The sequence below is a fragment of the Dermacentor variabilis genome, chromosome 8 (genome assembly GCF_050947875.1).
Source record: "Dermacentor variabilis isolate Ectoservices chromosome 8, ASM5094787v1, whole genome shotgun sequence".
NCBI lineage: Eukaryota > Metazoa > Arthropoda > Arachnida > Ixodida > Ixodidae > Dermacentor > Dermacentor variabilis.
This window is the reverse complement of record NC_134575.1, coordinates 165,340,492-165,367,853: the sequence shown is the minus strand read 5'-3', so window position 1 is coordinate 165,367,853 and position 27,362 is coordinate 165,340,492. Positions and strand designations below refer to the sequence as shown.

General features: G+C 47.8%; 1 long non-coding RNA gene across 1 annotated transcript in view; it reads right to left on the bottom strand.

Annotated features, from left to right (window-relative positions):
- Positions 1–2,456: 2,456 nt before the first annotated feature.
- The window catches only part of LOC142591661 (uncharacterized), a 62,116-nt gene continuing 37,210 nt past the window's right edge, over positions 2,457–27,362 (bottom strand). The window contains exon 3 of the long non-coding RNA XR_012830481.1: positions 2,457–2,662. This is a non-coding gene — a long non-coding RNA (uncharacterized LOC142591661). The remainder of the gene's footprint in view (positions 2,663–27,362) is intronic.

Here is a 27,362-nt window from a genome sequence, read left to right as displayed (position 1 = left end):
CGCAGGTGGGGAACGATCCCACAACCTTCGCATTTCGCGTGCGATGCTCCAGAAATTAAGCCACCGCGGCCCCGTTTCGCCATCCCCTTTCTTGTGTATTTATGTTTCCTAGTAGAATCATGGGAGTGTTAGCCAGCGCCACCCCTCACAGACCTTGGCGGCGGACGTGGAATTTTTGAAAGGGGAGGCTATAGCTCACCCGGACTATAACGAAGGCTTGCACGAGTCTGACCGCCTCTGCTTCTTTGAAGCCTCTTCGTTGTTTTGTGGATAACGTACCATATTTGTTATGCTTTGTTGCAATGTTTCTAGCTTGAGTGATACCTTGGCGTTGTCTTTTATCCACATGCCTAGTATTCCGAGTTGATGTACCTCGGTGTCCGTACAATATTGGGCTTATTTTTGAGTCCTCCGTCCTCCTCGAGTACTTGGCTTTCACTCCAATATGTTCAAATTTTTCAGTGCTCATTTCATGCCTGCCTCTAAAGAAAAGTGTTCGGATTTCTTTATCGCCTTCTGCAGTGTGTCCTGGTTTCCCCGTTTGTGGCTCTGGTTGCTCATAGAGTGATTTCCTCTGCCTATATGGCAGTCCCCAGTTCGTGGTCCTCCCTGATAGTTACTGCCAATTTCTGCACACCTATATTTAAGAGGGGTGGGGATAGGATTGCGCCTGGCCGAGTTCCTTTGTTTGTTATTGAGATATGTGCGGATGTGCTTGGCCTATGCCTATCGTTTTCGTTCTGTCCTATAAGAAATATCTCATGTAATTATATACTCATTCTCTACATCCACTTTTCTCAAGTTCCTCGAGAATAGTGAGATAGGAGATGGTATGGAAAGCTTTTTTTTGTATAGCAATAGGATTATACTATTCGCGCCTCCATTTGATGGGTTGAATGTCTTCTCCTTTAATAGTATGAAGACCTTTTGCGGTGAAAAGTGTGATGAAAAGCCAGACGTGGAGTACGGAAAGACTCCCCAATCCTCAATATGCCTGCTAATGAGCGTTTGGGACTACGTTCTCGAAGTCGTTTAATGTGCACGAAGTGAGTGATACAGGTCGTAAATTTTGCATAATTTTGAGTTTTGCTGGTTTCGGTATGAGAATTATGTTAGCTTCCTTCCATTCACGTGCCACTGTACCAGGGTTCCATACGTTGTCATTAAAAAAGACCGTCCGTTGAGCGAATATGTTGTGATTTAGGTTGCGAATCCAAGTCTTTGGCACCATTTTGGGGCTATCGCGTTTGTTGTTTTATATGCCTCGGTATGTCCACGAAGCGGTGTCCGTACGTGATGTATCTAATGTCTGTTCTGTGTTAACATAAGCCTTCTTGAGGTGTTCTGTGAGTTCACCATTTGTTTCTTTGAACTTATTCCTTATTTCTTTCATGATGGTATTCACTACAGTCTTGGTGTTTGTGATCTTCATCACGCTTCTCAAGATAGCCTGTGTTCTTTTTTTTTTGTGGAGGGTACCCTGTAAGGAGTCACAGAAATGAAGGAACAAAAACTAGCAAAGAGAAAATTATCTCTCGAAGAATCTAAGCTAAAGAACGGTGCGCTCTTGTGTAAACCATAATTCTTCTCCACTAAATGCAGCTGGTGGCTTTAGTCTAGTTGTCCTCTTCCAATTTAACATATTGCCTATAATATTTCCATTCTGTTCTGGTTGTGCTGACTGAACAAAATCGGTATCTCTCTGTTTACATAGCATGCACGTTCCCTTCTATGCTCTGGCAGTTGCCCCAAAAGCACCCAAGGATGACAAGTGTTTCTTTATCTCTGCATTGACACAACGACCAACATACACAAGTTCACAAGACATTGGTAGCCATAATATTTGTCTGTTGAAAGTTGCCAAACATGAAAATTGCCTAGCCTTTGGAACACAGAATGCAACCTGTATTAGCACATAGCCTTCTTTGCACGGCAAGACAAACTCTGACCAGAAAGTTTCTTCAGAGAAATTATAACCTTACGAGCACCCAGTGGCATCACTTCGCATCCTGGCAGCCGGGACTAAAGCTCAGCCTGCGCCTCCCGTCTTCTTTCCTTGCCACTCCCTCATATTGTTTAATGCACACATTGTAGAGTGAATATAAATAATTTAAAAAGAACGCGCTGCAATCTTTGTCTGTAATTCAGCGTTTATATTTATCTTTTGTGCCCTACTAACAATGCAACTTGCCGTTTTGCTTGGGACTTTATTGCGTATTCAGCATTTTCTGCAGGTTCAGGCATTGAAATGCAAAATTTATTAGCGCTGCTGCATGAACATCTTGCTTTGTATATTTCGATGGTAGGTAAATAAATAGGAACCTGTGCTTTAAAGCATGTACCTTAATTGCCAAGATTCATTGCACCTGTTATATGAAACAGGTGATGAATTATATTGCGTTGACCATCACGCAGACTTCACAAATTATATTGAACATTTTTCTTTAAATCTTAGCATACAGTAATTGGCCCACCATTTACATCTGTGGTAATGGAGTAGCAATTTTCTTGAACTTCAGTATTGAACACAACCTTCGGGCTTTCTGCTCTTCAAGACATCTCTGCTCGTGGGAGCACAATGCTGAGCATGTATGTACAATATTTAGTGACAGGGTTAGCAGAATCAAGCAGACGATGCATTTGATGGTCAGCCTTGTTTATTCTGAAAATAGGAGGCGGTAGAGTGTTAGATTTGTAAGTTGTGTTCCCCAGATGCGTTTGTTTATCATAAGCAGCGCAGGGTGATGTCATTTTTCAGCGGCAATGCCGGTGTGTCTTATTTATTTTCCCGTTTTAAACTATAATGAACAACCGAAGATAATACAGAAAATGTGAAATAATAAATGCACAAAATATGCATATTGGAAAGAGTAGTTGCTTAGACTGGCTGCAGCAGTTATCTCTTGGACAAGCTGCACTCTTGGTCTATTAAAGTTATCTCCTTATAAATACCAAGAAAACAAAAGCCACATTTTCAGAGCTAGAAATCAAGCTCTTTCTTTAAGCGCTACTCATACCTTAGAAGAAAGTGCTTTAGAAGGCGCAAACACAGTCAATCTCCTGGGTTTAAATTTCAATCATTTTATGTTATGTGATGATCACACTGAGTACTTGGAGGGTAAGCTTGCCCGTGTACGGAATCATTATGAATATTTTTTTATTTATTGTACGTAAAAGCAAAGCTTGAGTTATATGAAGTATTATTTGAATTGCAATTGAGATATTGCATTTTGGTGTGAGGCAGTACTACACAGACAAGCATCATGTAGGTCTCGTTGATGCAGAACATTGCACCTAAAGCAGTTGCTGCCGTGTCTTACAGAACAAAAGCAGAATCACTGCATACCACCTCTTGCATCATGCGATTATCCAACACGTGTCCTTAGCATCCTTTCCAGCTACACAAATCACAAATTTAACGCGGCATAATATTATTACGATATTATCGAGCCATGTTCAAGGGACGAGCCACCGCGAGGACGACGGCGATGTGGGTCTGTGCTAATAACAGGTGGGACCCAACGCTCATGCTGGCTAATGTCATCTTTTATCTCGGTGGCACCCCACGCGTGTGGCACCAAACGCATGACGACGAGATAACCAGTTGGAACAGTTTTAAAGAAAAGCTCAGGAAACTGTTCGGAGACTCCATTGGGCGCAAGGCTGCCGCGAGAAAGGCTCTTGTGTCTCGTGTTCAGACATCTACAGAGCCGTAATCTTCATACTTCCTCGACGTCTTGGCTCTATGTCACAAAGCTGGCGATACTATGTCTGAAGCATATAAAGTGTCGCATGTCCTAAAATGCATCCCCGACGATGCTTTCAATTTGCTTGTTTTCGGCCAAGTCTCCACTATCGACGCCATCAAAAAAGAATGCCGTTGCCTGGAACCAGCTAAGAGCCGCCCTAACACACATCACATCATGCGGCTACCCAACACTGCTGCTACGTCGACATGTGAGGGTCGACCGCGTCAGACCACCCCCTATGACTGCCTAACCCGTAATGTCCGCCGCGACCTCGAGGCCGCCTGTTCGCCAGCTTTCTCCGGGACGCTTCCCAATCCACCGGCAACCACGATTGCGTTGATTCAGGCCATCGTCAGACAGGAATTTGAGAACGTGGGTCTCAACTCCGTGTGTTCATCGTCTCCACCCACGGTTCCCCAGTTCTCTAGCAGCCCTCCTCGTCCATGCAGTCCTTTTCTGCCATATCTCGCCGCAACCCGTCCGAATGGCGTACCTCTGATGGCAGGCCGATCTGCTTCCACTGGTCACGTCTCTCGTCACTGCCACAACGTATGGGCACCACCTCCTCGGACATACACAGCCGCTCATTCCCGCCCCTTTAGACCTTCTGTTCCCTACGGCACGTGCCATGAACGCACTGCCGCTGACGCTACTGCTCCGAGCCTTCGCTACAGCCGCTCGCCCTAACCTCGACGCCATCAGTCTCGTTCGCCCCTACCCCGTCGCTTCTCTCCGTCGCCTATCGCCTCCCGGATCCAGCCGGAAAACTAGGCACTGCAGCTTCTGTAGGTGAAGCTGCGTTTTCCACCCTGCCCTCAAATCCTCTGCTCACGTTACATACGAACCAAAACCTCCTTGACATTGACGATGATGGCTATCCTATCACGGCACTCATCGATACAGGTGCACATCTGTCTATTATGAGTGCAGCCATCCGACGACTCAACAAGCTGCTCATCCCAGCGTCGGCACGCGTCGTCCGCGTTGAGGGTGGCGGTATGTGCCTATCATCGGCATGTGTACGGGACGTGTTAGCATCGCCGGCCCCCACACTCCTTACCTCTTCACCGTGATTGCCCATTGCCCCCACTACCTCCTTCTCGGCCTCGATTTTCTCTACGCGCATTCTGCTCTTATTGACTGTTCTGCCAGTACCCTTCGCCTTGAGTTGCCGATTCTCGCAGAACCTTCTGACACACCCCAGTGCCGCCTACGCCCCACCGGCTTTATTCGCCTGCCGCCAAAGTCAACAGCCTATACTGAAGTATTGTCTTCCCCACCAGTTCCTCATGGCGAGTACCTCGTCACTCCTCTGCCCGACATTCCACTACAGTACGGCTTTACCGTGCTTCAGAGTATAATTACTGTTACTCCAAACCGCACTTTCATGCCTATCTTTAACCTTCAATTGGCAAAGCGAATTCTACCGGAAGGTATTTGCCTTACCAACGTTGATTGTCTCGGCGACCATCACGTGGCAACTTTATCGATCGATGCTTCTTGCGAGCTTAACAGGCACATCGTGCCAGCCTTGGCCGCCGATCCCAAGATACAGAAAATGGTTGCGACGGACCTGTCTACTGCACAGGCTGAAGACCTTTAATAAGTATCATGGTCCTACCGAGATATCTTCGACTTCGACGATCACCCTTTAGGCCAGACGCTCGCGGTCAAGCGTCGGATTTTTACTGGCGATGCTACTCCTATTCACCGACGACAGTATCGAGTTTCTGGGTCGTAACGCCGAGTAATTCAAAGTGAAGTGAACAAAATGCTAGATAAAAACATCCCTGAGCCTTCTTCGAGTTCCTGGGCGTAACCTGTAGTGTTGGTTAAGAAGAAGGATGGCACGTGGCGCTTCAGTGTAGACTACCGTCATCTGAACAACATTTCTAAGAAGGACGTCTACCCGCTCCCACGTATAGATGACACCTTCGACTGCCTCCACGGTTCCAGCTATTTCTCTTCTATTGATCATAGTTTTGGATACTGGCAGATTGCTGTTGATGATATGGACAGAGAAAAAAAACGCGTTCATCACACCTGATGGCCTATACCAATTTAAAGTAATGCTGTTTGGATTATGCAACGCCCCTGCCACCTTTGAGCGTATGATGAACTCCTTGCTCCGAGGTTTCAAATGGTCCACATATCTCTGCTACCTCGATGACGTCATCCTCTTCTCGCCCACGTTCAACACTCACCTTGAGCGTCTCACAGATATGCTTGTTGTATTTCGAAAGGCGAAGCTGGAACTTAACTCGTCCAAATGTCGTTTCGGCCGCCGCCAAATTACTGTTCTGGGCCACCTCGTTGACACTTCCTGAGTACAGCCTGATCCCGACAAAAGTTGCGCGGTCCGAGACTTTCCGGTTCTGAAGACAGCCACAGACGTTCGAAGTTTTGTAGGGCTATGCTCGTACTTTCGTCGTTTTGTTCAAGATTTTGCGGCAATTGCTAGACCCCTCATTAATCTTTTGAAGGAAGGCGTACAATTCTCGCGGGGTACTGCAGAAGCCGCCGCCTTCTCTCGTCTCGTCGCTCTTCTCTCCTCACCACCCTTCCTCGCCATCTTCGACCCTCATGCCCCTACAGAATTGCATACAGATGCTAGTGTTCATGACGTAGGTGCCTTCTTAGCCCAGGGTCAGCGTGGCCAGGATCGCGTTATTGCTTATGCGAGCCGCCTCCTCACACCATAGGAGCGCAACTGTTCCATTACGGAACGAGAATGCCTTGCTGTAATCTTGGCGGTTGCGAAGTTCCGTCCTTACCTTTACGGTCACCATTTTTCCGTAGTCACTGACCATCATGCTCTTTGCTGGCTCTCATCGCTAAAAGATCCTGCAGGCCGGTTCGGTCGATGGGCTTCGAGGCTACAAGAATTTTCATATTCCGTGGACTACAAGTCTGGCCGCTTGCACCAAGACGCTGACAGCTTGTAGCGTGAACCTGTTGACGACCCTGATTCCTCCAAAATTACCAGTGCTGCTTGCGTATTCTCTGTATCGTAGCTGCTTCATTTCGCCGACAAGCAACGCCGTGACGCCTACGTCAGAGCACTCATCGACCGTTTTGAACACTCTCAGGCCGATGTCACTCTACGCCTCTTCGTCCTCCGCGACGGTACTCTGTACCGTCGTAACCTTCATCCGGATGGCTCCGAGTTCCTACTTGTAATACCTGAACCTGAGCTCAACCGTTCTAGAGGAGCTTCACGACGCACCAACGGCAGGACACCTCTGCGTTTCTCGTACCTATAACCGTGTACGTCACCGTTTTTTGTGGCCGGGCCTTGCCCGGCCACAAAAACGTTACGTCGTTACGTAACGTTACGACGTTACGTCGCCGCTTGTAAACATTGCCAACGACGCAGAAAGCCTTCCCAGCTCCCCGCTGGTTACCTGCAACCGCTCGACATTCCTGCCGAGCCCTTTCGTCGCGTCGGCTTAGACCTTCTCGGCCCATTTCCGGAATCTACATCAGCAAACAAGTGGGTTGCAGTCGCGGCGGACTACGCTACCCGCTACGCCTTAACCCGCGCTCTTCCGACAAGTTGCGCAGCTGATGTTGCGGACTTCCTCCTGCATGATATCATTTTGATTCATGGTGCTCCCTGTCAATTGCTAACAGACCGTGGCCGTACGTTCTAAGCCAAAGTCATTAACGACATCATGCGTGCCTGCTCAATACAGCATCAATTTACCACCTCCTACTACCCTCAAAGGAACGGCCTCACTGAGCGTTTGAACTGCACCCTTACAGACACGCTATCTAAATATGTTTCGGATGACCTCCGTGACTGCGCCCAGGCTCTACCTTACATTACCTTTGCGTACAACTCTTCCCGTCTCGAAACTGCTGGCTTTTCGCCTTTTTACCTCTTGTATGCGCGTGAACCGACGCTACTACCGGACACTGTGCTTCCGTCCACCACCGCTTCAACTAGCGCTTATGCCCGTGATGCTATCGCCCATGGTGACCATGCTCGCCAACTTGCGCGCGCTCATCAACAATTCTCTCAAGGAAAACGAAAGGAACGCTACGACCTCCGTAACCATGATATCCATTTTGTGCCCGGCACCCTCGTGTTGCTTTGGTCACCATCGCGTAAAGTTGGCCTGCGTGAAAAACTGCTTTCCTGCTATACAGGCCCGTATCGCGTGCTCCGCCAAGTAGCCGATGTCCCCTATGAAATCGTTCTAGCCACGCCCACTACGTCCTCCGCTGTGACAACCAGTCACATTGTCCACCTCGCCCGACTCAAACCCTACAAGTCTCCACGCGCCTTGGATATTTAACAGCACCGTGACGGCGCTTTTGCCGCCGGAGGGTAGTATTACGATATCATCGAGCGATGCTCAAGGGTTACGCCACCGCGAGAACGACGACGAAGTGGGTCTGTGCCCATGGCGCGAGCGAGTGTCGGCCTGGCGGTCTGGCTCCAGCGTAAATAGCCTGTATATAGCTTCTTTCATCTGTATCTTTCCACACGCAACAATATATTTATCTTAAGTTGCAACTTCCACAACAACATTGACTGCTACCCTACACGAAACAACGAATACTGGCCTGTGTCTCACCCACGTACGAACTACGATCTTCAAGACTCTAAAATATACTTTGCTTTCTTTACTAAACAGGCCTGACTTAGCCTTAGCATAAAATTTCTTGTAACTTCCTTGGAGACATCTATCGTTACATTCAAATTTTGCGCATTGCGCTGCCACTATTTCTCTTTTATTTGAAATAAATGTCTACAATGAAATGGTATTCTATTTGTTTTATGGTTCATTTTATGCTGCATGGCGTGTTTTGTTTTTGAGTCTTCCTTCTAAATAGATTTGCTCTGTGTTGTCTGTTTTTTATGCGTGCCGCCGCAGCAATGTACACACGGAGGAAGGGAGCAACGTCAAGCTTAAATTAGTGACTTTTTCCCTTCTAAGCCGTTTACATGTGTATGCATGTCTGGAATAAAGACTCGGAATGAGGAAATGGAGCATGCAACAATGCAATGACTATTTTCCTTTTCAAGCTTTGCGAGGTGTCACAACATCATTCTATCTCCCATTATCACCACGATCAGCAGGTTATTACTGGCAAATGATAAACAAATATTCACAATATACCATCTAATAACAGCCTTGCTCAAGGTGAACAAGTGAATGATTTCATGGTAGGGGTGATTGGAACTCTGCTTCAATATTAATTGAACCAAATGCTATTTTGTTTCCGTCACCTAGGAAGAACTAGGAGAAATGGGCTTTGTCTTTTGGCGAAGATGCGTGTCTGCTCTTAAATGAATGGAGTTGCATTTGCCCATTCAGAATGAAAACAGCAGAAGTTAATAAGACATTCAAAAGATACTTCAACATTGGAGTGGTTGTTGCACTTGTGAAGGGCACCACAGCTCCCCTATCATTCCTGTTTATCGTTTCAAAGATGGTTGCTACCTTGGTTTAGGTATTTCACTCCTGCCTTATATTCCACTTCACATTATGTGTTCTTGTTGCCCCTGCCTTGAACCCGATCTTTTCTGTGCGTACATTTGGCCACATACAAAAGAATAACAGTCAAACCTAGATATAACGAACCTAAATATAACAGTATTCTCAGTATAACGAAGTATTTCCCATTTTTTAACCTCTTGTCCATAGAACACGGTGTATTTAGGACCTCAATATAACGTAGTGTGTTTGTATGTGATTTCACTATAAAGAAATTTCACTGACGCCACAAACTAATACCGAGGCAATAAAAGGAAACTTCTGCGGACGCAGATGGTCAAAGGATTGAATTACAAATGGCTGTTCGCAAATGCGCCTCTCAGCTCGCCCGCCGCGGAACACGAGCGAATGTTGAAGTGGAGCCGCACCAACTGCGTCCCAGCCCACCCGCGGTGTGATTTAGGTGCGAGTGAAAGCGTGCGAGGGTGAGAGGAAGATGTTGGCTTCACGGGTGCCGCTTTCCCGCGAGGGCAAATGGAAATAGGGGAGGGGAGCGAGGTCGCAGTAACGAGTGAAGGGGCAGGCGGAGTGGGAGGCAAGTTGGCGCGCCTCTCGGTTTCTTAGCCTAGCCCAATATGCGCGCATTTGGCCGCGGCGGCGCATGGCTGTGAGCGTGACTGAGTGCATGCGCAACCGCGCAGTCTGCTTTAGAGGTAATCTGCGGCGTGTGCAAAGAGTCGGCGCGCTGAAACGGGGTGGTATCATGTAAGCTATCTTCCCGAGCGCTTACTGTCGGAGGTTGCACTCCGAGACTTCTATTTACCTTGGTTTTACTTGCCTTTTTTTTTCCAACTACATTTTTTCAGTAAAATATTCGAAAAACTTATTCACCTTGGCTTTACAAAATGCAGCAAAAAATTTCGGATTGTATCACCTTCCCAATTTGGATTTCGTGAAGCATATTCAAGTGACCTCGCTTTGTCATCTTTAACTGAAATGCTAAAGAAAGCAATTGATGGAGGCTACTATGCATTTCTATGCAGGTGCAGCAGTGGCGTAGGGTAGAGCATCCGCCACGCGTGCTAGAGGACTGTGGTTCGAAAGCCGGTGCCGCGCTATCTTCCACTGGATTAAAAAAAATACCGCGTATTGATAAAATTGAATAAACAGGCCCGGAGAGCAGCCTCATCCCGTTGACCAAAACCGGTAACGCACTCCCTCACCAGAGCAGCATTGGCCATCCAGGTGCAGTACTTGGCCACAACCTCCTATATGAATACAACAATCAGGAGGAAGAAGAAGAAGTAGAAGAAATGTAGAAGTACCTCACATGAGCTCCGGCTTTTTCCTCTCACAGCGACCGTCAACCTATAGATTTCCTGGAAGTAACCATTGCCACTACTGCGGGAAGTCATCCGGACAACGAAGAGATCAACATCTGGGCAAGTGCTTCCATATCGATCCATAAAACGCCACATTTCGTGCCCGGTTCGCCGGCGGCCGCGTTAACCCTAACGCCAGTTCGGCAGCCCGGCATCTCTACCAACTCATCAAGCAGCCATGGAAATAGAAGTGGAGGGGACTGAAATCGCCCCAGAAGAACTAAATGAGGCAGGATGGCTCGCCGCCCATACGAACCTACAGCGAAGCAAACCAAGCCTTAACGAATCCAACGCCATACCGCGTACAAGAACTAATTCGGTAGCGCAGACGCCGTCGTCCCGTCCACGTCGGCAAGTGCCGAAGCCCCCACCGCTGCCGGAAGCGACTTCAAAGGGGTTCTCCGACCCCCTGACGGATTCAATACTGCCAGCTGGAGCTCTGCGCTCATCACCGACAACGTCATGAGAACGGCCGCTCTGGAAGCGGCGACGCAACTAGAAGACACGATCCGAATCAACACCAGCCAAAGTATTATTATTGTCAGCACACCAAGAGAAGACAACGCTATCAAGTACAGCCAAATCAAGGAGCTCAAATTACAAGAGAAGAGATTCAGCATGACTACCTACATTACGGCGCCCGAAAACTCGGCTAAAGGTATCATCCATGGGATTCCGGACTACGACACACAAGAAGACATTATTAGAAGTTTGGCGCGTAATACCCTCCGAGTCCTGCACGCCACGCGCATGGGCAAGACCTCCTCAGTTATCATCGTTTTTCAAGGTGAAGATGTACCACACTACGTAAACTACCGAAATACTACGTACTGATGCCTTCTGTACAAGAAGAAGATCGAAGTGTGTGGAATGTGCCGAAAAGTCGGCCACCGGGATGATGTGTGCCCCACCCCGAACGAAAAATGTTGTATCCGGTGCGGCAAACAAAACCCGCCAACGGACCATGATTGTGAAATAGCATGCGCTATCTGCAACGGCAACAATCTCTCCGGCTCAAAGCAATTCAAGAAGCGTTTCCAAATCCCCTGCATCATCCGACAACGACAGTGGCAGAAACTCTCTGTGGAAGAACAGAACCACCCCAACGAGGGCAGGCAAAGTAGATCGCGAGAACGCCGATCGACGCAGAACAGCCGAGAAACCAGTGCAAGCATTTTTTCCCGGAGGATCGAGCAGTAGGAGCCGATCTCGATCTTACCCGAGACTAAGCTCAACTCCGAGTGACGCCCACTCCGACGGGACGTCGCGGAACCGGTCGAGTTCCGGGAAACGAACGACCCTGACTAACAGCGCTCCACAGGTGAGCTGGGCTAACATGGTCTCTTCTCCCAATGCTCAGTATCCTAAGATGCATGCTCTCGAGGCAGAACTTCAACAATCGAGGCAGTTAATAGAACAACAGAGAACCGAAATAACTAAGCAGCGGGCACAAATCACCCGACTGCACTAAAGGCAACAGAAGCGCAGTCAGACGCCGCGCCCCACCATCTAATCCCTCCCACAACACCACAGCACCACCACAGAAACGTAAGGCAGAAGATCATACAGACAACTCTTCAGACATATTCCCAAGATTCGAGAAACTAGAACATATGATTACTGAACATGCCAACCAGATGCTTCAGCAACATCAGGAGAATGGTGACCACTTGCAACAAATAAGCGCACGTCTAGGAGCTCTGGAATCCAGAACCACCAACCTAGAGTCTCGGGTAGCCGCGACCGAAGCCAAAGTACTTCGCTGGGAGTCGAGAATTATATCCACGGCCTCCGGCTCCCTTAAGGGCGTTGCATCCAAACCCTATGACCGTCCATCCCTATGCGAAATCTCCAAACCGATCGCTGAACCCCCGCCACCTCAAGATGGCTCACACTCCTAACTACAAGATCTGGCAGTGGAACTGCCGTGGGTTTCGCCGCAAACGGGAAACCTTCAGCAGTTCCTTGGGGGTAAGGCGGCCCCGGATATCATTGCCCTTCAGGAGACGGGAGGCCACGCAAAATTGGCAGGGTACAAATCCCATAATGCTTTTGGGACGGATTCCACCACCGCTATTCTAGTTCACAGAAATCTAACAGCCATTAAACATGATATTGAAGAAGTCGACATAGACCACGTCTTTATTGAACTCATCCCTAAACGTAAGGAGGATGAAAGCATATTCCTTCTTAATGTCTATAGTAGCCCAAAGTGCCGATGTCACAAGTTCGGAACTCTATTCAGGAAGGCTCTCAGAATCTCCCAACAAAAGGCCATATTATTATTAGGTGACTTTAACGCTCCCCACACTGCATAGGGATACCGCACAGAGGTAGTCAAAGGTCGTAATCTTTGGCTAGAAGCCCAACAACAGGGACTGACTCTCATCACAGACCCCCAGACACCCACCCGTATCGGGAATAGTGTCTGTGTTGACACCACTCCCGACCTAACTTTGATCAAAAACATAGGCAACTATGATTGGACTAATACCGTGGAAAGCCTCGGTAGCGATCATTATATCATAGAAATCCACATTCAGGCGGGTCCACCCCGCAAGAAGGGCAAACGGGTTTCGCTCACGGAATGGGACCACTTTCGCCAGATTCGGGAGACAACCGCCACCGAGCATATAAACGATCTAGAGACCTAGATCGGGGATCTCAGAGATTGCGTGAAACGCACCACGAAGGAAATCCCTCAAGACGATGGTCTGGTCGAGGTGGATAGCCGCCTCCTACACTTGTGGGAAGCCAAAAAGAGCATGCAAACCCGCTGAAAAAAAAACTAAACCGTACACTCCGCTTGCGCATCGCGCAAATCAACATAGAAATCGAGGAATACGCTAACCAATTAACCAAAAACCAATGGAAAAAGGTGTGCGACAGCATGCAGGGACAACTCGGTCTAGCCAAAACGTGGAATCTACTCCGGTATCTTATGGACCCGGATAAGAGTAAATCCGAGCAGAGGAAATGCCTCAATAAGATCACTCACCAATACCAGGGCACGAACGACGAGCTCCTAACAGAGCTCAAAACCCGGTACATAGGCACAAATGCACAAATCCCCTAGAAGCCATACACTGGTCCGGAGAATCTTAACCTAGACGCACCCATCCTAGAGGCTGAAGTACGAGCCGTCTTGCTGAAACTCCAAACTAAATCTGCACCAGGCCCCGATGGCATAACAAATTAGACCCTCCTAAATCTAGACGACGTATCTATCACTGCCCTAACAGAGTAGTTCAACCGCGGTTGGGAAACAGGCTCTATCCCCTCGCAATGGAAGCATGCACAAATAATATTCATACCTAAACATGGCAAGAGACTGCAGCTCGAGAACTTACGCCCGATCTCTCTGACCTCATGCGTAGGAAAACTCATAGAGCACGTTATGGACGTCATACTCTGGAGTTTTGCAGGACGCGTAGCGCCACCTGCTGGTGCGAAGAGGCAGTAATTGAGTAGTGCGAAGCCCGACACTCTTGCTAGGTTGCTTATGCAGCTAGCGAGTGCGAAACAACGATTTAACTGGATTTTGGTCCATATTGCGAGTGTTTTGCGCATTTAACACCCAGACAGAGAGCTATAAATTTCTACGCTAGTCTGACACGCCGCCGAACTGCCATAAAGCGTTGCTGGCTCACTTTTCAGACTGATGGAGGAAGCGACGGCAACCGCGATACCTCCGCGCGCTATGAAGAAACGCAGCAATCGTCGCTACTGTTGTGTTGTAAATTGCCATGAACGTGAAGGACGGAATAACAACGTTCAGTTTTACCGATTTCCATCGCGATCGTATGAAGGGGAAAGGCGAGAGCGCTGGATACGGGCCGTTCAACCTGTTGGGTAATCGGATTACTTGCATTCCCCACAACACAGCGGCTCGCATGAGAAAGTGCGACAATTTTATTCTTCTGTAATTTTGCTGCGTAGCCCTGACGGAGGACCGTGGCAACCAAGCGAAAACTCAAGAATTTGCAGCCGCCACCTCGTTGGTAACGGAAAAAACAACGTTGCGAACCATCCTGCTTATGTGCCATCGATATCTCCACCTTTTAACAGACGTCCGCCTGCGCTTGACTCAACAAGTGGAACGGAGAGATTTGGCAGGTCAGCTTAACCAAACATTTTGGTTCGTTCATGAATTCAAAATCCTGTTCTAGAGCATCGTTGTATCGCGAGCTCATTTCTACTTTCGGTATTTTGTGTCGTGCGCCGATAGAACAAGCACGCTTCGCAATGTGCTGAGCCTGCTCCACTGCGTTTTTCAAATGTGAGCAATGAAGTTGCTGTAGGAGTACTGGACAAGTAATTGCGAAGTAACGCACGTGTGTAAAGAAAAAGATGTCACGTTAATTTACATTTATTTGTGCGCGCTTGTTGCTCGAAGCGTCTGCGAAAAGTCCACATTAAGGTACGAGCGATGTTGTAGCTCCTGCGAGAAAGAAAGATGCAGCGCGTAGGCACTGTAGGAAGCTTCTCTCGTTATGATCGCACGCTGTTTGCTGCCCCTGCCTTATAAAACGTTTTCTGTTTGCTGCCCTGGAAAAGGTTATGAAAAGATTTACTCTGTAAATAATTGCGAGATAAAACATTACGCTAAAATACATAAATGTATAAGATATACTTAAGTCTTGTGTTCAGGACACATTCAATATGAACCAATTTGAAATGCTTAGATTTTTATGCTGATATGCCTATAGACAAATCTGATACTATCTGTACTTGCGAGCTGCAGCACGCCGAAATAACACTTGAGACTTTATTTTATATTGTACACGTACATCGCCCTGCTGAGCTTCCTTTCCGAAGCGTGGATGAGCGGAAGACGCTTTCCAAGTCCTTGATTTTTAGGAAACCGTGCCTCAACACAAACGAAAGAGAAGAGTCCATTGTGGCCTATGCACCTTCGCTTGCGGACAGCTCTCCTTGCACTACTCAGTCCGCGCCAAGACTCCGATGGCGACTTCTAGCTGGTGACGGGTTTTTCCGCAGCGCCGCCTGGGCAGAGTCTGAGGTCTATGCTTAACCGCCTCCACAATTTTGCGGAGGACAACTTATTTCCGAACACCACAATTGGCTTTCGTACAAAACTTTCCACGCAAGACACCATGCTTCAGCTTAAACATCAAGTTCTGGACCACATACCCACGAATGGTACCCGGGCTGTCCTGGGCCTTGACCTTACAAAGGCCTTTGACAACGTAGCACATCAGGCTATACTAGAGAATCTGCAGTACCTAGGTGTGGGCCAGAGGACCTACATCTACATCAAAGATTTCCTCAGCCACCGCACATCGGAACTGAGAATAGGAGAACTACAATCGGACAAGATCCCTCTTGGAAGTCGTGGTACACCGCAGGGATCAGTCTTAACCCCCTTCCTCTTTAATTTAGCGATGATCCGATTACCGGAACAACTTAATCAGATTCCAGATCTACACCACAGTCTGTATGCCGACGACATCACCCTGTGGGTGGTTAAAGGTAGCGATGGAGATATAGAAACCACGCTGCAACAAGCTGACGACACAGTTGAAAAGTACGTTAGCGACAAAGGCCTCTTCTGCTCCCCGCAAACATCAGAACTCTTCCTAGTCAGAGCCCCTACAAACCGCAAATCGGACACTGTGCCACCCCCAGAAATCACTGTGCGAGCCGGAGGAGGCGCGATCCCGGTGGTGACCACCATTCGTGTACTCGGCCTCTTCACGCAAGCTCACGGGCGCAACGGCAACACAATTCATAAACTGGAAGCATGCGTTCAGCAGGCTATGCGACTCATTTCAAGAATTGCCAACCGACACTCTGGCATCAAAGAAGCCAACCTCATTAGGTTGGTACAAGCCTTCGTTCTCAGCCGCATCACCTACATCCCCCCCAACCTCTGCCTCAAAGCGGCTGAGAGAGAGAAAATAGAGGGAATTATCCGGAGGGCCTATAAACAGGCTCTTGGGCTACTTATAAGAACGGCCAACGTTAAATTGCTAGCCCTAGGTGTGCACAACACACTCGATGGACTTGTAGAAGCGCACCTTATATCTCAATACGAAAGGCTACCTCAGAGTGCCGCCGGGCGAAACATCCTCCAGACTCTCGGCATCAACTACGAGTCGATGCAAAGCATTAAAATAGACTTTCCTCACGATCCCAGGCGCCATTTCAAAATTAATCCATTCCCTAAAAACATGCACCCCGAATTCCACAAGGAAAGGAGGACCGAGCAGTCCAAAGCCCTACATCAGAAATTCCACGCCTTCAAAGACGTAGTCTATGTCGACGCAGCAGAATACATAGAACGCAACTGTATGTCCCTTGCTGTGGTGGACTCCTCAGGACAAATACGCGCTGGTGGTTCAATTCGCACCAGAAGCTCCGAAACAGCGGAAGAGGCGGCTATCACTCTGGCAATAGCCTCCACACATTGCCATTACATTATTAGCGATTCCAGAGCAGCAGTACGCAATTTTGCGAAAGGTCGGGTCTCGGCTCATGTAAAACACATAGTAGACACCAGCCAACACCCACTACCAATCCAGATCATTTGGGCACCAGCACACTCCTCCCTACCCGGCAACGATGCCGCCCACACCGCCGCTCGAGGACTCGCCAACCGAGCACCCGGACGGCTCACGCTAGGATCAGAGAGGGATTGCATGGTCAGTTACCAGGAAATAACTCAGCACTACAGGTTAGCCAGGGCAGTGTACCCGCCAGCACACAAATCGCTTAACAAGCGACAAGAAGTAGCTTGGAGACGCCTTCAGACGAAAACCTACCCCAACCCCGTAGTCTATCACTACTGCTACCCGGACCAATACCCTAATACATGTAAGCATTGTAAACAAAAAGCGGATCTATTCCATATTATGCGGTCGTGTCCAGCCGAAAATCACACAAATCACGAAATAAGTAATACTGAGCATTGGGAGGCGGTGATGCTCAGCTCCGACCCTGACCTACAGGCCAAGGTCATCGAGAGAGCTGAAGAAGCCGCCCGGGCCCAGGGGCTCGTAGCTGCCTAACAACAATGTCATCCGTCAATACCTTGTTTTTAAATAAAGTCTTTACTCACTCACTTACTCACAACAATGAAACCCCGGTCCTCAGTCCCTAGCAGCTGCGAAGCAACTGACAACGGCGGCGGCCAGACCTGTGACGCAGCAGAGGGTGCTAAAAATGTCTGGATCCGGACAGGCCGCCATTGAAATCTGAACCTGGCAATGTTTAACGCTAGAACGTTATCTAGTGAGGCGAGTCTAGCAGTGCTATTGGAGCAATTAGCGGGCAGTAAATGGGATTTAGTAGGGCTCAGTGAGGTTAGGAGGACAAAAGAAGCATATACAGTACTAACAAGCTGGCACGTCCACTGCTATCGGGGATTAGAGGAGAGACGAGAACTAGGAGTCGGATTCCTGATTAATAAGGACCCAGCTGGTAACATACTGGAATTCTATAGCATTAACGAGAGTGTGGCAGGTCTTGTTGCTTAACCTAATAAGACGCGAAATTAAAGGACGTACAGGTCTACGCCCCTACATCCAGTCATGATGACCGGGAAGTCAAAAGCCTTTATGAAGACGTGGAATCAGCGATGCGCAAAGTCCAAACTAAGACACTATAGTGATGGGCGACATCAATGCCAGAGTAGGCAAGAAGCAGGCTGGAGAAAAGTCAGTAGGGAAATATGGCATAGGCTCTAGGAATAGCAGGGGAGAGTTCTTAGTATAGTTTGCAGAACGAAATATTATGCGGATAATGAATACTTTCTTCCGCAAGCGCGATAGCCGAAAGCGGACGTGGAGGAGCCCGAATGGCGAGACAGGAAATGAAATAGACCTCATACTCTGTGCTAACCATAGCATCATATAACATGTGGACGTGCTCGGCAAGGTGCGCTGCAGTGACCATAGGATGGTATGAACTCGAATTAGCCTAGGCTTTAGGAGGGAACGGAAGAAACTAGTACACAAGATGCCGTTCAATGAGTTCGAGGTAAGATGAAAAGTAGAGGAATTGCGGATCAAACTACAGAAGAGGTATTCGGCTTTAACTCAGGAAGAGGGCCGTAGCTTTGAAGCAATGAACAAAAACCTTATGGGCATCACTAAGGTGTGTGCAATGGAAAATGGTGGTAAGGATACCAGTACGCTATCGCAAGAGACCAAATATCTGATTAAGAAACACCAATGTATGAAAGTACCTAGCCCTACAGCTAGAACAGAACTGGCAGAACTTTCCAAGTTATTCAACAAGCGTAACACATTTGACATAAGGAAGTATAATTTGGAAAGAATTGAACATGCTCTCAGGAACGGAGGAAGCCTAAAAGCAGTTCAGAAGAAACAAGAATCAGATGTATGCTTTACGAGACAAAGCCGGCATTATCATTACTAATATGGTTAGGATAATTCAAGTGGCTGAGGAGTTCTATAGAGATTTGTGCAATACAAGTAGCAGCCACGACGATAATTGAAGCGGAGATATTCAAGAGGAATTTGACATCCCACAAGTAACGCCGGAAGAACTAAAGAAAGCCTTGGGGGCTATGCAAAGGGGGAAGGCAACCGGGGAGGATCAGGAAACAGCAGATTTGTTGAAGGACGGTGGGCAGATTGTTTAGAAAAACTGGCCACCCTGTATACGCAATGCCTCATTACCTCGAAGGTTGAAGAACGCCAACATAATCTTAATCCATAAGAAAGTGGATGCCAAAGACTTGGAGAAATATAGACCGATCAGCTTACTGTCCGTTGCCTACACAGTAGTTCCTGAGAATCAGGAACACCTTAGACTTCTGTCAACCAAACGGCCAGGCATGATTTCGTAAAGGCTACTCAACAATGGACAATATTCACGCTATAAATCAGGTGATAGAGAAATGTGCGGAATATAACCAACCCTTATACATAGCTTTCCTTGATTACAAGAAAGCGTTTGATTCTGTCGAAACCTCAGCAGTCATGGAGGCATTACGGAATCAGGCTGTAGACGAGCCGTATGTAAAAATACTGAAATATATCTCTAGAGGCTCCACAGCCACCGAAGTCCTCCGTAAGGAGAGCAACAAAATCCCAATAAAGAAGGGTGTCAGGCAGGGAGATTCGATGTCTCCAATGTTATTGGGGAGATTGCGATAACTTGCGATTCGCTGATGATATTGCCTTGCTTAGTAATTCAGGGGACCAATTGCAATGCATGCTCACTGACCTGGAGAGGCAAGGCAGAAGGGTGGGTATAAAAATTAATCTGCAGGAAATTAAAAGAATGTTTAACAGTATCGGAAGAGACCAGCAGTTTACGATACGTAGCGAGGCACTGGAAGTGGTAGGGGAATACATTTACTTAAGGCTGGTAGTGACCGCGGCTCCTGATCATGAGACTGCAATAATCAGAATAATAAGAATTGGCTGGGGTGAGTTTAGCAGGCATTCTCAGATCATGAACAGCAGGTTGCCATTATCCCTCAAGAGAAAAGTGTATAACAGCTGTGTCTTACGAGTACACACGTACGGGGCAGAAATCTGGAGGCTTACGAATAGGGTTCTACTTAAATTGAGGACGACGCAACGAGCTATGGAAAGAAGAATGATGGGTGCAACGTTAAGGGATAAGAAAAGAGGAGATTGGGCGAGGGAACAAACGCAAGGTAATGACACCTTAGTTGAAATCAAGAAAAAGAAATGGCCATTGCCAGGGCCATGTAAGGAAGTTAGGTGGGCGGATGATATTAGCACATGATTAGCACATGACCGGAGTAGTTGGAGAAGTATGGGAGAGGGCTTTGCCCTGGGCCGTAGCTAGGCTGATGATGATGATGACTGGTGATCTGTAGATCTCACCAAAGCATTCGACACTATAAATAACCACATTTTTTGTGCAGCTTGACGCAATAAGCATAGTTGGTCCCACACTCTCCTTACCAAAAATTACTTGCTCAACGGAAGTCATGTTGTTTGTCTGTTAGGTAATAAATCTAGACCTAATGTAACAAGTATAGGAGCACCCAAGGTTCCATTCTGGGCCCTCTTCTTTCATAATCAATAAATTATTTGCGAACTTCCACTACGACTTCAGAACGCTTACATTATGCAGACGACGCAACAATTGTTAACACGGATATTTGCTTACAATCTCTGTTAACCCTGTTAACAGCACGTCCAAGGCGCGCTGGAGCGTTGCAGGCGCAGATCACAGCCCGAATGGCATGACCTTGAACTCGTAGAGGCCGTCTGGCGTGATGAAGGAGTTCTATTCGCGATCTCACTCCTGGATTTCTGTTTGCCAGTAGCCAGACTTGAGATTCATCGACGAGACATATTTAGAGTTACAGAGCCGTTCCAATGCGCTATCTATAACGTGGGAGGGGGCATATGTCCTTCTTAGTGATCTTGCTCAGTCGACGATAATCGGCGCAGAAACGTAGGGTTCCGTCGTTTTTCTTCCCCAAGACAACACAAGATACCCATGGGCTTCTCGACGGCTGGGTGGTGTGGTCGCGCTGCATTTCATCGACTTGTCTTATATCTTCACGTTCTCGCGTCGAAACTCGTTAAGGGCTCTGGCGGAGTGGTCGAGCACACTCTTCGGTTATTATGCGGTGCTTCGCGACTGGTGGTCATCGGGCCCCCGATGACGTCAAAAGGCCGTCTTTATATCGTCGGAGAAGGCTCCTGAGCTGTAGCTGCTTGCTCATGGGGAGACTTGGATTAATGTGGAAGTCTTCTTCGGAAAGTATGGTCGTCGCGGTAGATGCGGCAGATTCCGTGAGGACAAAGGCACTGCTGGTTTGCACAATTTCCTCGGTGTACGCGGTTATCGAGCCTTTGCTAATGTGCTTCAAATCCTGACTGAAAATATTTAGCATCACTTCCGCTTTCCCTCCGTGGAGTCGAGCGATCCCTCTTACGACGCAGTATTCTGGGTCGAGCAGTAGACGTTCGTCGCCCTCGATGACGCCTTCTATGTCAGCGGTTGGTTTGGTGCCTAAGGAAATAAAAATGGTGCGAGGTGAGATGCTCCTTTGGTCTTCGAGCACACTCCAGGCGTGGCAACTACGAAAGCTCTCCGGGAGTATCGCTCCATCTTCCGCAGCGTTATCAACATCGGCTTCAGGTTGATGATTTGCACCGTGTTGGTTAAAGAAGTACATGCCGAGAATGACATCGCATGAAAAGTGTTGGAGGATAACGAAGGTAGCAGGGTAGATCCGGTCATGAAGGGTAAATCGTGCCGTGCAGATTCCAGTCGCCATTATGAGGTGTCCTCCAGCGGTCCGAATTTGAGGGCATTCCCATGCAGACTTAATTTTTGCAACTGGGCGGCGATAGGTCCACTCATGCCGGAGTAATCCGCTCCTGTGTCTACTAAAGTTGTGACTGCGTGGCCATCGAGAAGCACGTAGAGGTCGGTGGTTCTTTGTCTTGCGTTACAGTTAGGTCTTAGTGTCCGATCATGGCTGCGTCGTGTTGACTTGTGGCTTGTACGTGACGTCATCAGGTCATCGTTCGCCAGCGTATTCTTAGCTCCCAGACTTCACCGGGATGGCGTCATTTGTTGTTATTTCTTCGACGTAGTCACTTCGGCGTCTACGTCGGCGGTGGTGGATTATCGTCAGTTCGATGAACAGCAACCGCACCTCCATCGGTTGCTGCTATTCGTTTTCCTGGTATGCGCTCACTGAGCGGTCCTGGGCTGAGCCTGTGTATGGACGGCGCTGCGGCGACAGGTAGCGGCCTGGTGACGGCGAACGGGACGGTCGTCGAGGGTTCCACTGAGTAGCGGCGAGGTAGTCGGCCATGTCACGAGGGAATCCACCTTCTCGGAGGCGCTGTGCGTTGACTGCGAACGCTCGCAGTCCTAAGTTGCGGTATGGGCACGGGTGGTAAAGATGGCCGGCTCCGTCGCAATGGTAGCAGAGCGGGATGTGGTCAGGGGTGCGACAAATGTCCGTCTTCGTCGCGTAGCTGCGCTGGGCAACGGGTGGGTGGGCTGGCGGCGGTGGTGGTGTACCACGAAATTGCGGCGTTAAAGGGCCCTGGCGCGGACGCGGAGGAGGACCTTGACGGAGGGCAAATGCGGTAAAGGCCATCGCTCCCGGCTGGGCCTGCCGTGATTGGGGTTGTAGCTCAGGAGCTTCAAGCGATCGCTGAACCTCTTCTTTGACAATTTCGGCTATTGAGGACACTTGAGGCTGCGATGAAGGGAACAGCTTCTGAAGCTCCTCCCGCGCCATTACTCTGATAGTCTCGCGCAGGTCGTCGGTGGCCAGTGATTGAACTCCGGCGGACTTTGTTGAGTCCGTGCGGCGGCCGAATTGCCGGTTCCGCATTTACACTACCGTCTCGAAGCTCGTGGCCTCGCAAAGAAACTCGTCAACGGTCATCGGTGGGCTAAGTGCCATTCCTGCGAAAAGTTCTTTTCACACCACGCATGAGTAGGCGGAATTTCTTCTCTTCAGACATTTCCGGGTCGACGTGGCGGTATCGACGGGCCATCTCCTCCGTGAAGATCGCGATCGTCTCATTGAGCAGCTGCGCTCTGGTTTCTAGTAGATCTTGCGCTCGCTCTTTACGCACGACGCTTGTAAATGTCTTCAGGAAGCCGCTTCGGAACAGCTCCCACTTCGTTCATGTGGCTTCTCGATTCTTGAACCACGTCCTGGCGGCATCTTCCAATGCAAAAAAGGCATGACGCAGCTTGTCTTCACTGTTCTAGCTGGTAAATGTAGTGACCCCCTCGTACATCTCAGGCCAGCTTTCCGGATCTTCAAATGTTGACCGCGGAAGGCTGCAGGCTCCATGGGCTGCTTCAGCACGATGGGGGACGCCAGGGCCGCCTTTGGAGTTCACGTGGCGACGATCTTTCTGGTCGTCTCAGGCAAAAGTCCGTGCTCCGGGGGCAGCCCTTGCAGCCTGCGCCTGCCTGGCTGATACTTGGCGACGTTGCTGTTGCCTTTCGCGATCGGGCTTGGGTAACAGCTTTGAAGGGGCGTCAGGCACATGAACGCAAAGCACCTCCACCAGATGTCATGTGGTAGTGACCGTAAAGATCATAGTAGCAATACTGTGAAAGACGAAACTAGCTTTATTTTGCGAACCTGTGCCTTCAAAAAAAAAGGCTACACTCAAAGAACGGTGACAGGGGCGAACAAAGTCGGGGATCATCGAAATGTGATCTGCGTGGCGACCGCGTCAGCTTTTATACATTAGCCATCGAACGTTCCACAGTAATCGCTGGTGCCCGCGTGTCGTCCAGAAAGTTATACACGATTCGCGTCGCGCATACATGCAATAAATAAATAAATAAATAAATAAATAAAACAAGATTACAGAATTTTCGGTGCTAACAGAAAGCGGGTGGAAGCCATGATAACATTCCAGAAATTTCTTATACATGCAGGCGCATGGTGCGCTGAGCGATACCACTTGTGAGACAGTAAAAAGCGCTCACCCGTAATATATAAACGAGTTCACGTGTAATTATTATTCAAGGAAATCAACAATCAGCTTCATCTGCTCATCATCACTCAATCCAGCTTAGTTAATACTGACTTGACAACGTTTGCGCATAATCAGAATTTCATTTTACCCTCTGTTCATACCAACTATGGCAAACAAACATACTTCACCAGAATCCGCCTCTGGAATACCATATCACCAGCAATCAGAAGCTCTCCATAAAATGGCTAATTCAAAACATAACTGAAAACTTTCCTCACACCCATGCCATATTCCGTATTATTGTGGTTATTTCTTTTTGTTGTCCTGCTCCATATCATACCTGCCTGTACACAACCTTTTCTTGATGAAGCATCTCATCAGGGGCTCTATTACGTTCCTGATAATGGATGTGACTTCTGTAGATTTTCTTTATTCGTTCGATTTTAGTATTTTTCACCTTGTAACCATCAGAGAACTACTTATGAGTGCGGGATTACATTTGCTTTTTACCTTCTTTAATTATGGCGTTTGGTTCCTTTGATTGTTGCTCTTTGTTTCTTTTTTTGGCTTCGATAGATCTTATTGTTTGATTTCGCGACTGGTGTTTGCTGCTTTAACTAATTTTCCTACATTCACTACCATAGGAGGTCCCCATTCACTGTCTGACTAAGGGCCCTCCTGGACAAACTTGTGTAACTCATTTCATGCCTAAATAAAACCACTTCTGAATCTGCATAATTTCGAGTTATGGTGACCCGTTGGAACGAGAGGCAGACGAAGCATTAGCTCTCCGACACCGGCGCTTTTTATTATAGCGTCATGCGAGTGCGGTCGACGATATCATCCGTTTGGGCGGATTGCGCATGAAAGCGTGGTTGGCTTCACTTAATCTCTACCGTCAATGTGAAGATATCGTCTGTGTGGCATAATGCCATGAAATTTGTCACTGACTCCCTAAATTGTCAAAAGCAATTATTGTCTCATTAAAATTTGCCTTTTACGTCTGTCTGTTCGGAAAATTCTGTGGCCCCTTTCCGAGTAAGAAAACTCAATCGGTGACTGTACTTGCATAAAAGGCCAAATTTCATCATCAGCATCATCAGCCTGGTTACGCCCACTGCAGGGGAAAGGCCTCTCCTATTTTTCTCCAACAACCCCGTTGATGTACTAATTGTGGCCATGTCGTCCCTGCAAACTTCTTCATTTCATCCGCCCAACTAACTTTCTGCCGCCCCCTGCTACGCTTCCCTTCCCTTGGAATCCAGTCCGTAACCCTTAATGACCATCGGTTATCTTCCCTCCTCATTACATGTCCTGCCCATGCCCATTTATTTATCTTGATTTCAACTAAGATGTCATTAACTCGCGTTTGTTCGCTCACCCAATCTGCTCTTTTCTGATCCCCTAATGTTACACCTATCATTCTTTCCATAGCTTGGTGCGTCGTCCTCAATTAAAGTAGGACCCTTTTCGTAAGCCTCCAGGTTTCTGCCCCGTAGGTGAGTACTAGTAAGACACAGCTATAATACACTTTTCTCTTGAGGGATAATGGCAACCTGCTCTTCAGGATCTGAGAATGCCTGCCAAATGCACCCCAGCCCATTCTTATTCTTCTGAATATTGCCGTCTCATGATCCGGATCCGCTGTCACTACCTGCCCGAAGTAGATGTATTACCTTACCACTTCAAGTGCCTCGCTACCTATTGTAAATTGCTGTTCTCTTCCGAGACTGTTAAAATTACTTTAGTTTTCTGCAGATTAATTTTAGACCCACTCTTCTGCTTTGCCTCTCCAGGTCAGTGAGCATGTATTGCAATTGGTCCCCTGAGTTACTAAGCAAGGCAATATCATCAGCGAATCGCAAGTTACTAAGGTTTTCTCCATTAACTTTTATCCCCAATTCTTCCCAATCCAGGTCTCTGAATACCTCCTGTAAACGAGCTGTGAATAGCATTGGAGAGATGGTATCTCCCTGCCTGACGCCTTTCTTTATTGGGATTTTGTTGCTTTCTTTATGGAGGACTACGGTGGCTGTGGAGCCGCTATAGATATCTTTCAGTATTTTTACATACGGCTCGTCTACACCCTGATTCCGTAATGCCTCCATGATTGCTGAGGTTTCGACAGAATCAAACGCTTTCTCGTAATCAATGAAAGCTATATATAAGGGTTGGTTATATTCTGCACATTTCTCTATCACCTGATTGACAGTGTGAATATGGTCTATTGTTGAGTAGCCTTTACAGAATCCTGCCTGGTCCTTTGCTTGGCAGAAGTTTAAGGTGTTCCTGATTCTATTTGCGATTACCTTAGTAAATAGTTTGTAGGCAACTGACAGTAATCTGATCGGTCTATAATTTTTCAAGTCTTTGGCGTCTCCTTTCTTATGGATTAGGATTATGTTAGCGTTCGTCCAAGATTCCGGTACGCTCGAGGTCAAGAGGCATTGCATATAATGGGTGGCCAGTTTTTCTAGGACAATCTGCCCACCATCCTTCAACAAATCTGCTCTTACCTTACCCTCTCCTGCTGTCTTCCCCCTTTGCATGCCTCCCAAGGCTTTCTTTACTTCTTCCGGCGTTACTAGTGGGATTTTGAATTCCTCTATGCTATTCTCTCTTCCATTATCGCCGTGGATACCACTGGTACTGTATAAATCTCTATAGAACTCCTCAGCCACTTGAACTATCTTCTCCATATTAGCAATGATATTGCCGGCTGACTGTAAGCATCGACGCATCTCTTAAAGCATACATCTGATTCTTGCCAATTTCAAGTCTCTTCTTCAATGCTTTTAGCCTTCCTCCGTTCCTGAGAGCATGTTCAATTCTATCCATATTATACTTCCTTATGTCAGCTGTCTTACGCTTGTTGATTAACTTAGAAAGTTCTGCCACTTCAATTCTAGCTGTAGGGTTAGAGGCTTTCATACATTGGCGTTTCTTGATCAGATCTTTCGTCTCCTGCGATAGCTTACTGGTATCCTGTCTAACGGAGTTACCACAGACTTCTATTGCACACTCTTTAATGATTCCCACAAGATTGTCGTTCATTGGTTCAACACTAAGGTCGGTCCTCTTCCTGAGTTAAAGCCGAATACCTGTTCTGCAGCTTGATCTGGAATTGCTCGATTTTCCCCCTTACCGCTAACTCATTCAACGGCTTCTTATGTACCAGTTTCTTCCGTTCCCTCCTCAGGTCTAGGCTAATTCGAGTTCTTACCATTCTATGGTCACCGAGGTGGTCACCTATGGTCGCCTTACCATCCTATGATCACCTATGGTCACCGAGCCATCGAGGTGGGCTCGGTGGCTGCGCCACGACACTGTCGTCTA